General features: G+C 46.2%; 1 long non-coding RNA gene across 1 annotated transcript; it reads right to left on the reverse strand.

The window, feature by feature from the left end:
• Nucleotides 1-1,136: 1,136 nt before the first annotated feature.
• LOC114097443 (uncharacterized) lies at nt 1,137-12,637 on the reverse strand. The gene is made up of 3 exons (XR_003583581.2): nt 11,760-12,637; nt 5,911-5,986; nt 1,137-4,402 (listed from the first exon to the last, which is right to left on the reverse strand). It is a non-coding gene; the product is annotated as an uncharacterized lncRNA (long non-coding RNA).
• Between the last annotated feature and the right edge of the window lie 43 nt (nt 12,638-12,680).

Raw genomic sequence — 12,680 nt, forward strand, 5'->3', positions numbered from 1 at the left:
AATGCAATACCTATCTTTATAGAAATTTATCAGCTGATTCTAAAATTCATATGCAATTCTAAAGGACCCAAAATAATCTTGAAAAAACAAAAAACAAACCTGGAAGACTCAAAGTTCAGGATTTCAAAACTTAGTCCAAAACAATAGTAACAAAGAACAAGGCTAGTCATAGAGATCGACAGAATAGAATTGAGAATCCAAAGTCAGTCCCGGTATCTGTAGCCTGACTTTCAACAAGGATTTGAGGCCTATTAAATGCAGGGAAAAAATAGCATTTTCAACAAATGGTGGTTTAACAACCAGATAGTCACATGCAAAAGAATGAAGTTGGATGCTCACCTCACAACATAAGCAAAAATTGATCCAAAATGGAGCAAGACATATACATAAGGGCTAAAACTATAAAACTCCAAAGAGAAAACACAAGGGTAAATCTTCATGACCTCGTTTATGGCAACAGATTCCTTTCCCCCTGAATGCTGTGGATCAAACCCAGGGCCTTGTGCACACTAGACAATGCTCTATCACTGAGCTACAACCCCAGCCCCAAATGGACATTTAGATAGAACACCAATACAAAAGCAACAACAATAAAAATAAATCTAGCTTCACCAAAATTAAAAAGAAAAACATTTTGTGCTTCAAAGATACCATCAAGAAAGCAAAAAAAAACAACTCACCAATTGGGAGAAAATATTTATAGATCATATATCTGATAAGGGTCTTGTGTCCTGAATATATAAAGAATTCTTACAACTCAATAATAAAAAGACAATGTGATTTTTAAAAAATGGGGAAAGATTCTGAGTAAACATTTTTCCAAAGAAAATATACCTATGGTGAATCAACATATGAAAAGATGCCCAACAGTGTTTGTCTTTAGAGAAATGCAATCCCAAACCACAATGAGAGACCTCTTCTCACCCACAAGGAGGACTGGAATAAAAAGTCAGATAATGACAAGCCTTGGTGAGGGTGTGGAGAAATTGGAGCCCTCGTGCATATCCATCGCTGGTGTGTAAAATGGTGCAGCCAATTTGGAAATCAGTCTAGCAGTTTCTCACACTGCTAAAAATAGAGTTGACCTAATAATTCTATTTCCTAAGAGAAATGAAAAAACATGTTCATACAAAAACTTGTGCATGAATGTGTATTGCATTATTTTTCGTAATAACCAAGGGGCAAAATATCCATCCCCAAATATCCATCAACTGATGAATGCATAAATGAAATACACTAAAACCTTACAGTGGAATATTATTAAACTATAAAAAGGAATGTGGGGCTGGGGATATAGCTCAGTTGGTAGAGTGCTTGCCTGGCCTGCACAGGGACCTGGGTTCAATCCCCAGTACCACACACACACACACAAAAAAAGAAATATACTACCAATACATAACCTCACAGAGGGACCTTGAAAACATTATGCCCAGTAAAAGGAGCCAATCACAAAAGGTCAAAGATTATATGAAATGTCCAGAATAGGCAAATCTAGACACAGGGAGGAGATTAATGACTGCTTATGCTTAGAGGGAAATGAGGGAACAGGGAGATGGGTAATTATAGGGCATGGGGATGATGGAAATGTTTTAAAATTGATTATGATGATCATTGCACACATCGTTAAAGGCATTGACTTTAAATGTGAATTGTATGGCGTGTGAATTACGTTACAATAAAGCTGATAAAAATAAGATAAAATAAAGGTTTTGTCCTTTCCATGATAGAAGCTGTTCAATGCAACTGACCTGCCATCAGGACACTTGGGGATGGTCCTGAGCAATGAGACGTATCAGGACTCAGTGCAGGTCACTTCTGTTGGAAGTCTGGGCATCCAGCAGTCAGGGCAGTCAGATCAGCTTCGGTCCTTACTGTGACCCACACAGGATCCTCTTCGTGGTCACCACGCTATGACGCTCGTGATCCCACTGGGCGAGGACCATGGCTGGGGAAAGAGGCTGAAGGAGACCCAGGGGATGGGTCATCCCGTCCACCTGACCATGAAGATCTTATTTCCTGAAGTGGCTCTCTGGTGTGCATTCACAGGACGCAAATATCCTCTTCCCGTGGGGCAGGCCGTCTGCATTCCCCTGTCCCAGGCTCGCTAGTGACCAGTTGTCAGTCAGTTCCTTCGGGCACCTGAACACCCGGCCAGCGCATGACGGATGCAGACCCACACTTGTGGACATCTTTCCTCCAAGTCATAGTGCCACCAGATGCACGGCTGATCAGGAAACACTCCTTCCTTCGGGGGTGTCCTGGGACAAAGCCATCAGGCTGCAGCTGCCCACCCGTGTGTGATGCCTGCGGATCACACAGGACTCTGTGGGAACCATCCTAAGGTTTTCTTCCTGTGACAGCTGGTCCTAGGGAACTGCTGAGAGTGTGTCATTTGAGACAGAGGCCGTGGAAAGGAATGAACATGAACCACTTCTCCTGCAACTTACCTTCAGGACCCACCTGCTCCCAGTCTAGGTGACACCGGCTCCATTTGACCTTGGAGTGCTGGCGTACTTGCTGCTCACCCAGTTCGTGGCTGTTGGGTGAGACAACACCAGGGCATGATGGGTAGCTCAGGCCACATGGTATCTTGGTTGCCCAGAGTCCAGCTTCGGTCTCTGCTAAGGCCCAGGAGAAAGCCAAATGCTCTTTCTCAACAGCAGAGTATTTTCAAAGAAGGGTACGGGGCCCCCCATGTTCTAGAGGTCCACAGTGGGGTTGACCTGCAAGGCCTTCCAGGGTATGCAAACAGCCTCCCCATCCGCCACAGTACAAGCTCTATTGTCTCGGTCCCCAGCTGACATGGGGCTTTCTCTTGTTCCAGGTCCCATCCCAAACTGACTGCCTTTGGGGTCACTTGGTAAATGAGTCCCAGCAGGGCTCCCAGAGTAGCTGTATGTTGCCTGCAGAATCCAAAGGGCCCCACAGACACTGGGCCTCTCTCTTAGCATCAGCAACATTTCCTTCACTTAGGGAGGGCTCTCCACCTGCCTCAGATCACTGGACCCCAAGAACTTTTGCTGAAGTTCCAGGCCCCTAAAATTCTGTGCGATTTATTTCTCCCCTCCAGTGTGGAAGGATTTTACCATCGTGGCTGCTGTAGTTCCTACGTCTTGTTCATCAGCTCCAATCACGACAGTATCATCAATCTAACAGACCAGCGTGACGTCCCATGGGAAAGAAGGTCAATCCAGATGCTGCTATGACATAGGGCCAGAGCACTGATGCCACCCTGAGGTGGGACCGCGAAAGCGTGTTGCTGGTTTTGCTGGCTGAAAACAAGTGACTTCGAATGGTCTAATAAGTATAAGTAGAAAAGAATTTTCCAGATCAATAACTTGATGCAGGTGCCGGGAGATGCGTTGATTACTGCAGCGCTCACAACCCACTCGGAATAGCAGGAGAAAGTGGAGTCACCCTCCAATTAAGTTTACAATGGTCCAACATCACTCTTCAAGATTCATCAGATTTCTTTATGTGCCCAAAAGGTGAGTTGAATGGGGAAGTAAGGGGACTTGCCACACCCCTGCACCTGCCAAGTCTGTCATGGTGGCCCCAATCTCTGCCCTCCTGTTGGGAATGTGGCATTGCTTTTCGTGATTATTTTCAGGGGTAGAGAGAGTTCTGGTGGCTTCCACTTGGCTTTTCCTACCATACTCTTCCTCAGTCTCTGAGTCGGGGAACCAAGTTGGAATTCCTCCAGTTGCTCAAGATGTCTATTCCAAGGATTCATTGCAGAGTTGAGGAAATAGCTGTCGGATGCATTCATGGAGCTGTCAGTCCCTCGGTGAGACAAAACTTCCTACAACTCCATCGTCCACTGACCGCCAAAGTCCCTGCCGGAGAACGGCAGTGACATTTTGGGTCTCTAGGAAAGAAGGTCAGTTTAAACCCAGTGTCCAGTAATCTCCGGAAAGTGATTATTTCCCTTTCCCCCAAAGCATAGTCACTTTGCAAATGGTCACTTGTATCTGGAGAAGTTTAAGAGGAAGATTAACAGCATAAAGTTTGGCGGTAAAACATCCTTCTTCATGGAGACTCTGCCTCTCCTTCCTTCAAGGACTCAAGTATGGGAAGTGACAGAGGGGCTAGGACACCCTGCCTCGGTCGTTCAGGTCACACCTCTGTCCTCTGGATCCAGAACTCACCCGTCGGATCAAGCAGGACTTGAGCAGGCTCACACCTCTTTCATTTCTATGGATACCGTGAGAAAGTAGCAAATGCCCAGACCTCTGAGAGTCAGACTCTCACCACGGCTGACTGGGCCTCCCCACGGTAACCATGCTCACCTCATCTCCTGCATACCAATGCTACTTGGATCCCCGCCACTCGGGCTCCCATCAGGCCCAGTGCATTTAGAAATTCCAGCTCAATGGTGTCCGTTGCCACTAGACTCTCTGACCTGTGAAGAAGGATTACCAAGAGAGCGCTTGAAGAATGCTGGGGCCTGCCTTCACAGATTTACTTCTGATAGCTGCAATGAAAGTTGTGTCCCCCTGACCTTCCCGTGTGTGAGGATGAGCGAGTCTTTTATGACAAAGGCACTTTAGCATGCCACGCTCCCTCAACCCTTGGACACCATCCGCTACAGCAGAGATCATTCAGCTATGGCCTTTGGGCCACATCTAGCCCCCGGGCTGCTTTTTGATGACCCACAAGATAAAAGTGGGTTTTACATTATAGTTGAAATAAAGTCAAAAGGAGAATCATATTTTGACATAGGAAAACGATCTGGAATTCGGATGTCAGTGCTTGTAAGTAAGTTTTTTGGGGGACACGGCCATGCTTGTGTGTTTTCAAGTTGACTTGGTGGTGTTTCCACCAGGAGGGGAGAGTTGTGCACCAGCGAACAGAGACTAACCCACAACACCTAAGTCGTTTACCATCTGGCCTTTAACAGAAAAAGGGTGCTGACCCATGCTCTGTAGTATACCAAGGGACTTCTGCCATGACAGTCAGTGGAGTGGGCTCTCCGTGTCTGCAGGCTCCACATTTGTGAATTCAGTGAGCTGTGGATTGGGGGTAAAAAGTGTGTGTGTGTGTGTGTGTGTGTGTGTGTGTCTTGCATCTGTACTGACACAATGCATTTTTCCTGCCATTCTCTAAAAACAATATAATAAGCCGGGAGCAGTGGCACACACCTGTAATCCCAGTGGCTCGGGAGGCTGAGACAGGAGGATTGGGAATTCAAAGTCAGCCTCAGCAATGGCAAGGCACTTAGCAACTCAGTGAGACCCTGTCTCTAAATAAAATGCAAAATGGGGCTAGGGATGTGGCTCAGAGGTTGAGTGCCCCTGAGTTCAATCCCTGGTACCAATAAATAAATAAATAAATAAACAAAACAACTATTTTCATAGCATCTACTGCATATTTAGTATTATAAATTATCCAAGGATGATTTAAAACACATGGGAGAACATGGGTAGTTTCTATGCAAATACTACGTCATTTCATAGAAGGAACTAGAGTATCCTTGTATTTTGGTATCCATAGGGGTCCCAGAGCTAGTCCCCCATGGATACCAAGGGATGGATGTATAGGCCAACTTGGGGTCCCTATTATCAGCCAACCAACCAAGAAAATGTGAGAACCATTCTTAGACTTTCAGTCTCAAACACTGAATCTCTGCTTGGTGGGTCAATAGCCATAAATTTAGCCTGACCCAACTTTATATTCTTCTACCTTGATTCAACCATCTTGATACCCATTTCTACACATTTTCTCCAGTTTTCTGCTGATATAAACTGGAAGCAGAAACTGGCAATTAATTGGGTGTGTATTTCACCTTCTCATGTGTACCTGACCTTTTGGGTTCTCTTGAGCCTTGAATCTAATTAGGTCTTAGGAACAAGAAGAGGTGGTAGGAATAGGTCACCCAGGAGCATCAACAGAGCCTGGTGAGGCAGTTACCTTGGGAAGACCATTAGAGTTTCTTCAGGCAAAGGAAGACTCACTTTTCAGGCAGAGGTAGAAGGGCTGCTTCGATCTGCAAAGAGATGGCAGAAGTTGAGCGATAGCAGAATTTGAGGTCGGAAGTTCAGTGTTTGTTGTAATTGCACCCACAGAATTAGACTTGGGGTTTGATTTTCAGAAAGCTTAGCCCTGTGACTATGGGAAATGAGAGTTTCTTTCAAGGCAGACACAGAAGCTTTCAAGTTTCTTATCCAGAACTTGAGCTGGGAATTTGAAACTCTGAGCTCATTACTTTCTTTTCTCACATTTTCCAGCATGGTTAGAAACAAAGAGCCAATCCCACTATCCATCTGATTTTCACAAAAATGTGCTATGGAAGCAGATGCTCAGTCATTCCAACACAGGAATCTCCAGGTGATGATCTGAGCAACTCTTTTGCCACTTCATGCCATGGGCTCTCAGTGTCCCCTTTATCACTAGAAAGGTCATTAATGACTTCAAATCTAATTAGGTCCGAAAACCAATTCCAGAAAACCCAGAATTCATGATAGGATTCTATTCTTCTGGAACACCACCCTGCGTATTAAATTCGGTATCAGCAAAGATGAACTTTTTTTTTTTTTTTTTTTGGTGCTGGGGATTGAACCCAGGTGCACTTTACCACTGAGCCACGTCCCCAGCCTCTTTCAGTTTTATTTTGAGACAGGGTCTTGCTAAGTTGCTTAAGGCCTTGCTAAATTGCTGAGGCTGGTCTTGAACTTGCAATTCTCCTGCCTCAGCCTCTCAGAGTTGCTGGGATTATAGACATGCATCACCACACCCAGCAAAGCTGAACTTCTAACTTACACACACGCGCACAATCCAACAATCCAAGCTTTAGCAACTGTGGGAATCTGTCCCTATAAAGCTGCTGTTGCTATGCTTGATGCTAAAGCCCACAGGGAAGGAAATCAAGAACAGAAAATGAAGATAAGTTCTGGGAGAGGAAGGAGCCAGCTGGAGCCCACCAAGATAAACAATCCCATGTTGGTTTTTGTGGCCTCTGTCCTTGGTGGTACAGTGTCCTACCAGAAACAGGGCCCTTTTTCACAGGGCTAATCATACCCACATGGCCCAGGAGTTGGATAAGCTGAAGAAGGAATGAAAAAGGTGGAACAATTGAGTCTTGGTTGCTGCCTTCTATCTACAAGATGAGCTGGCAGAAAATTGGCAAGTGGTATCATCTACAAAATGGCTGCCACTTCACCTCTACCCCACAAGGATGTCTCCTGTGGCCCACCATAACCAGAGACGGGTAGGCATATAGGGAAGGGAATTCTGGGAAATGTAGTTTAACAAAGCTAAGTGAACACAATACAGAGCCATCTCAGACCGTGTTTAATCAATCTCCCACCATCAGGAGCTGGAGTCAGCAATTCCCCAACCCCCTTAAAAGCAAATATACCTCGCAGCTTTGGAGGTCCCTCCCAACACCCTGCACAATCGAGTTTCATATGAAAAATCGGGTTCCTTCCAGCTAATGTGATTTGGCCTCAATTCATCCAAAACAAGACAGAATTATACTCAGGAGCCTGGCTGAATTATAAGAGCCTCTCCATTAGCTCTTGGCAAGAAATTTCTCCCCTGATGTCAGAGTGGAGGAGGAGAAGGCTTCATTGCAGAACATGATGCAACAGAAAGTGTCCTGGGCCAGGAAGGGTTTGGGCAGCCAAGAAGCAGGCCTTGGGAAGCACAGGAAGTCCTGCTGGAGAGATTTCTCCCAAGGGGAGATTCAGGGTGCTGTGCCCTGCAAGTCTGAATACCCCCCAGTCTTAAGTCTTTTCCTTTCAGATTGGGGTAACAATGGCTTGAGCCCCCATCTCCTAACTTGGGGGAAGCTCAGTGCCCTCCTCAACACATTCCTAGAGCCTGTGGTTTTCTCTGATGTCAGCCAGGTTGTCCTGGACTCAGCCAAAGGACATTTCTTAGTTTCCTTTGCAGATAAAGGTGACCAATCAGAAGTAAGTGGAAGTTTGGGGGGAGGAGATCTTTTTACGAGGAGCAGAACCACCTCGTGTTACCTTTGCTGCCCCACAATGTTTTCCCCTGGAGTTGGCATGATGGCTGAGACCCCTGCAGCTGTTTTGTGGCAATGAACAGGTGAGCCAAAGTGATGTGTTTTCCTTCCTACAGAGGCTACAAGGGCCAGTGTGTGCCTCTTTTTGTTCTCTTACGTTTCTGTTAGTGGCTTCTGCATCATCTTGAGTCCCCCCGCAACTTCCAGTGGTACAATGGAAGCCACTGAGATTTGGTGACTGTCAGATTTAAGCAAAAAAACATTTGGTAGGATCTGGGGATTAGAGTCCATGACATCCCTGGAAAGGCTAATGGAGTGGGCACGAGACTGAGATCCTGGAAATGATCCCCAAGATATGACCCAACTGACTCACCAGGGGCGTTTCTCCCTGAATCCTAATCAGGAGCCGCCACTGGACACGTCACCTTCAGGATCCTGTTGCTCTGCCTGAGATCAGGGGTCAGGAAGTCACCACCACCCAGAACAGAACTGTCTTTTGGGTTTTGATTTCTTTGTGTCTAACTTCCACGTGGTGCAGATCTCAATTGGACAGTTGGATCCACTCTGACGGGTGGATAAGGAGGGGTAACCCGCACCACTGTGAGAGTACAGGACATCTCAATCCTTCAAGAGGTTGCCTTCATGCCTCTTGGCAGTCACCCCGTTCCGTTGCTGTGGACATAAGAGAGCCAACATCATAATAGTAGAGGCAACCACTACTCTGGCTTTTGTCACCATTGATTTGTTTTGACTTTTTTCTTTTTTTTTAAATGGTCTTGCTTTTTTTCCAGGCTGCCCTTAAATTCCTGGGCAATCCTGAGTGGTTGCCACGGTGCCCAGCTTCTGTCTATCCGTTAGTTCTGCTGATTCCAGAACTTCAGGTCCATGGATTGATACGGCCTGTGCTCTTTTCTATGGGGCTTCCTTCCTTCAGATGAATGCTTTTGAGATGCATCCGTGTGATCGTGTGGATCCGTGTTTCTTCCTTTCACACTTGGTACCCAGAGATATGAAAAATTGTGCTCTGTATGTGTAATAAGAACTATAATTCCACTGTCATATATAGATAAATAAATAAATAAATAAATAAAAGAAATACCAGTTTTCTGAAATGATCATAATCAATTTATTCTCCTGGGAAAAATCCAGTGCAAAAATTCCTGTTGCTCCATATCCTCTTCAGCACTTAGAATCGTCAGTCTCTTTAATTGTAGGGGTATGTGGTGCTGGTTCATTGTGATTGTCATTTGTCTTTTACCGATGGTTAACGAAATTGAATATCTTTCACATATATATTGTCCATTTAGATATTTTGTGGGCATAATTGCCTTTTTTCATTTTTTTATTTGATCTTTTTAGATGTTCGTGACAGGAGAGTGTCTTTTGACATATTATACATATGCAAAGTGTAACTTCCTTTTTTTTTTTTTGGTACTGGGGATTGAACTCAGGAACACTGAACCACTGAACCACATCCCCAGCCCTTTTTTGTATTTCATTTAGAGACAAGTTCTCACCAAGTTGCTTAGGGCCTTGATAAGTTGCTGAGGCTGGCTTTGAACTTGCAATCCTCCTGCCTCAGCCTCCTGAGCCCCTGGAATTACAGGCGTGCACCACTGCAGCTGGCTAACTTCCCATTCTGGGGGTTGCACATGATGTCGAGTCACACTGGTCGTGGTATTCACATATGAACACAAGAAACAATTGCCTTTTTATGACCACAAGGCAAATGACTGGATGCTGGAGTGGTGTAGTCAAAAACAAAACAACAACAACAACAAAAAAAAAAACCCCAAACCAAAAACTCAGTCCCTTTCCAATCATGCTAGACTGCAGAAAACAGCCAATTATGGAGAAAGGTTCTCTCTTGGTCTTTCAAATCTCCCAGGAGGGACTCTATTTAGAAGAACTGGATCCACGTTCTGAACTCCAACTCAGGATGCCTCTGGGAAACAGCTTTGTCATCTCCATCCCATGGGGAGCAGGGATGAGGGAGGTCTGGTCCCTGAGACCCACTTCCAGTTGTCCACAGGTAAGCTGGCGTCTCCCACACTGCCGGCCATTCTCCTGAGCTGAGGTGGTAGCAATGAGCTGGTTTCAGGTCCCAGACGATATTAAATCACTTTGCATTGTGTCACCAGAGAATCAGTCACATTGCATCACCAGAAACTAGTTTGTATGCAGTTCATGGTCCACTTTACTGATTTAATCCACCAAATGTGTCTATAGAGAGAAGAGCCCACTGTACCCTGACTTTGAATTAACCACACCCTGGCTTTGCCCTTGGCTGCTGGAAGGTGATTGCTAGGCCCTGGAAAACCTCTGTCTGGTGTGTGGCCTTCTTTATATGGGGGCCTTGGTTCATATCAGCTGGTTTCTAACAATGCAATTTATGGTGGGGGCTTTGGGTCACAAGGATCAGCAACACCTCTGAAAGGGCTGGACGCTAAGGTCAGCCAGATGGGAAGTCAATCATGTCTATGTGACCAAGCCCAGGTACAAACTCTGGACCCAAGGCTTGAGTGAGTGGGCAATATCCCTGGGGAAGTTAGCATCGTCCACAACGTTCCCCTCTGGGCGGGGACAGGGAAGATTTGTGCTGGGCACACTCCCAGGCCCTTCCCCATGTGTCTCTCTCCCTGGTTGATTTGAACGCACGTCTTTTCACCGTTGTCAACCGTGACCATGAACCTAACGGCAATCATTGCACTCTGAGCCTTTCTGGCAAATCATCCAACCCAAGGATGATCTTGGGGGTCCTCAGACCCACAATGGGTACCAGAGGTGAGGGCAGTCTCAGGCCTCCCAACCTCTGCAGTGTCTGGGTGGTGGGTACTGACCACACCCGAGACGCGATGGTCTCCCTGGCCCAGCCAGACGGGCCTCTGGCCCGGAACCCTCGGTCAGCATCTTCGTGTCCAGTTAGGACACAGTGAGACTCTGACTTCATTGGTTTTCATGAGATTCATCTTTATGGGTGTCTTCTATTTATATCAAGCTATATTGATTTTCTATATATGATTGTGCCTTTTAAAATAAATTTATTTAAGTTAAAAAGGGAATTGGTCTTTTTTTAAAAAGTGATGAATAATACAGGGGGTGTGTGAAAATTGGAAAAAGAACATGCAACAACTGAAATTTGGGAACTAATACCCCACAAACATCCCGCATGCTGGTGTGGCTGCCCAGCCGGGGGCACGTGTGCTGCCAACAATTCCTAGGGTCAGAAGCGGTTTTCCTTCCCCACCACAACCTGCAGCAAGCCCTTCTCTGGTGATTTTCATTTATTTTTTTTTTTTTGTACCATGGATTGAACCCAGGGGTGCTTTCCCCCTGAGCCACATCCCCAGCCCTTTTTATATTTTATTTTGAGACAAGGTCTCTCTGAGTTGCTTAGGGCCTCACTAAGTTGCTGAGGCTGGCTTTGGATTCCTGATCCTCCTGCCTCAGACTCTGAAGCTGCTGGGATTACAGGTGTGAGCCACTGTACCTGGTGTTGCTTTTCAATGTTTTTAAAAAGCAACCTGTGATTAGAAATACACTTTATATCATCACCATGATGTATATCGTTAGGTTAAGTCATATGAAATCACTCTTTCTGCATATCAAAAATATTTGAATGGTGACATTTTCAAATGGTTCAGTTTAATATGGATATATGACTATAAATAGATCCAGATGGATAGATAGATAGACAGATGACATTCCATACTGACTGGGGTAGGCAACTATTCTGATTAGTAGGTGGTGGATGTCAATTATAAAATATTTTTAGTATCTCTCATACTACCTGTGTAGTCTTCCCTTGGTATTCAAAGGGGGTGGTTCCAGGACCCTCTGAGGATATTGAAATCTGTGGATGCTCAGATTCCTTACGTAAAATGGTCTGCAAATATATATTTTATATATATATTATTTGCATATAATATATTTTGCAAACATATTATTTGCATATAATCTATGGAATACTCCCACCCTAAATCATCTCTCCACTACTCATAATACCTAATGCAATAGAAATGCTAGGGAAATAGTAGCTACACTATATTTTTGAGGAAGATCATGAAAAGAAAAAGTCGGATATTTTATTTTCTGTGCCTTCTTTCTCTCCCGTCTGCAGCTCTTGGCTCAGTAAACTGACTTGGTGGCTGAGCCGTCTGGGACCTGGACCTCTCTCCTCTCTTGACTTTGGCCGGGGCCGGATCCGGAGCCCGGGTGGAGGCGCCTGCCTGCCGGCCGCACCTCGGAGGCCCGCCCTGAGGGCTGAGCCCCTCCCCAGGCTTTGGAGGCCGCGAGCCTTCAGGAAATCCTGCTGCAGACTGTGTGCCTGGTCCACCGGCTCCGGGTCCCCAGGGGAGCCCCCTCCAGGGCCTGCAGCCCTGCGTGCAGAGGTCATTGCGCCTGGGGGAGAGTGGACAGAGCGCAGGGGCAGGCGGAGGTGTCCCCACTCGCGTGTGAGCCTCCTCGAGGTGCAGAAGGGAGGCACAGGGGGTCGCCAGGCGTGGGAGTCTGCATTTGTGTTGGGGGGAGCTGGCCCTGGACACCGAGCTCCGTACCTGGACCAGGACAGGGGTGTCACATGGATCGCAGACACTGCCGCGGTCACCCACCACCTACCATCCCCTCCCTTCCTTCCCAGCCTCCACTCTGGAGCCCGGAGCCCCCGCCCGCCCCTTACTTTCCCTCCAGGGTCCCCAAGGCCAGCCCCGCT

Source organism: Marmota flaviventris, chromosome 18 (assembly GCF_047511675.1).
Source record: "Marmota flaviventris isolate mMarFla1 chromosome 18, mMarFla1.hap1, whole genome shotgun sequence".
Classification (NCBI taxonomy): Eukaryota; Metazoa; Chordata; class Mammalia; order Rodentia; family Sciuridae; genus Marmota; species Marmota flaviventris.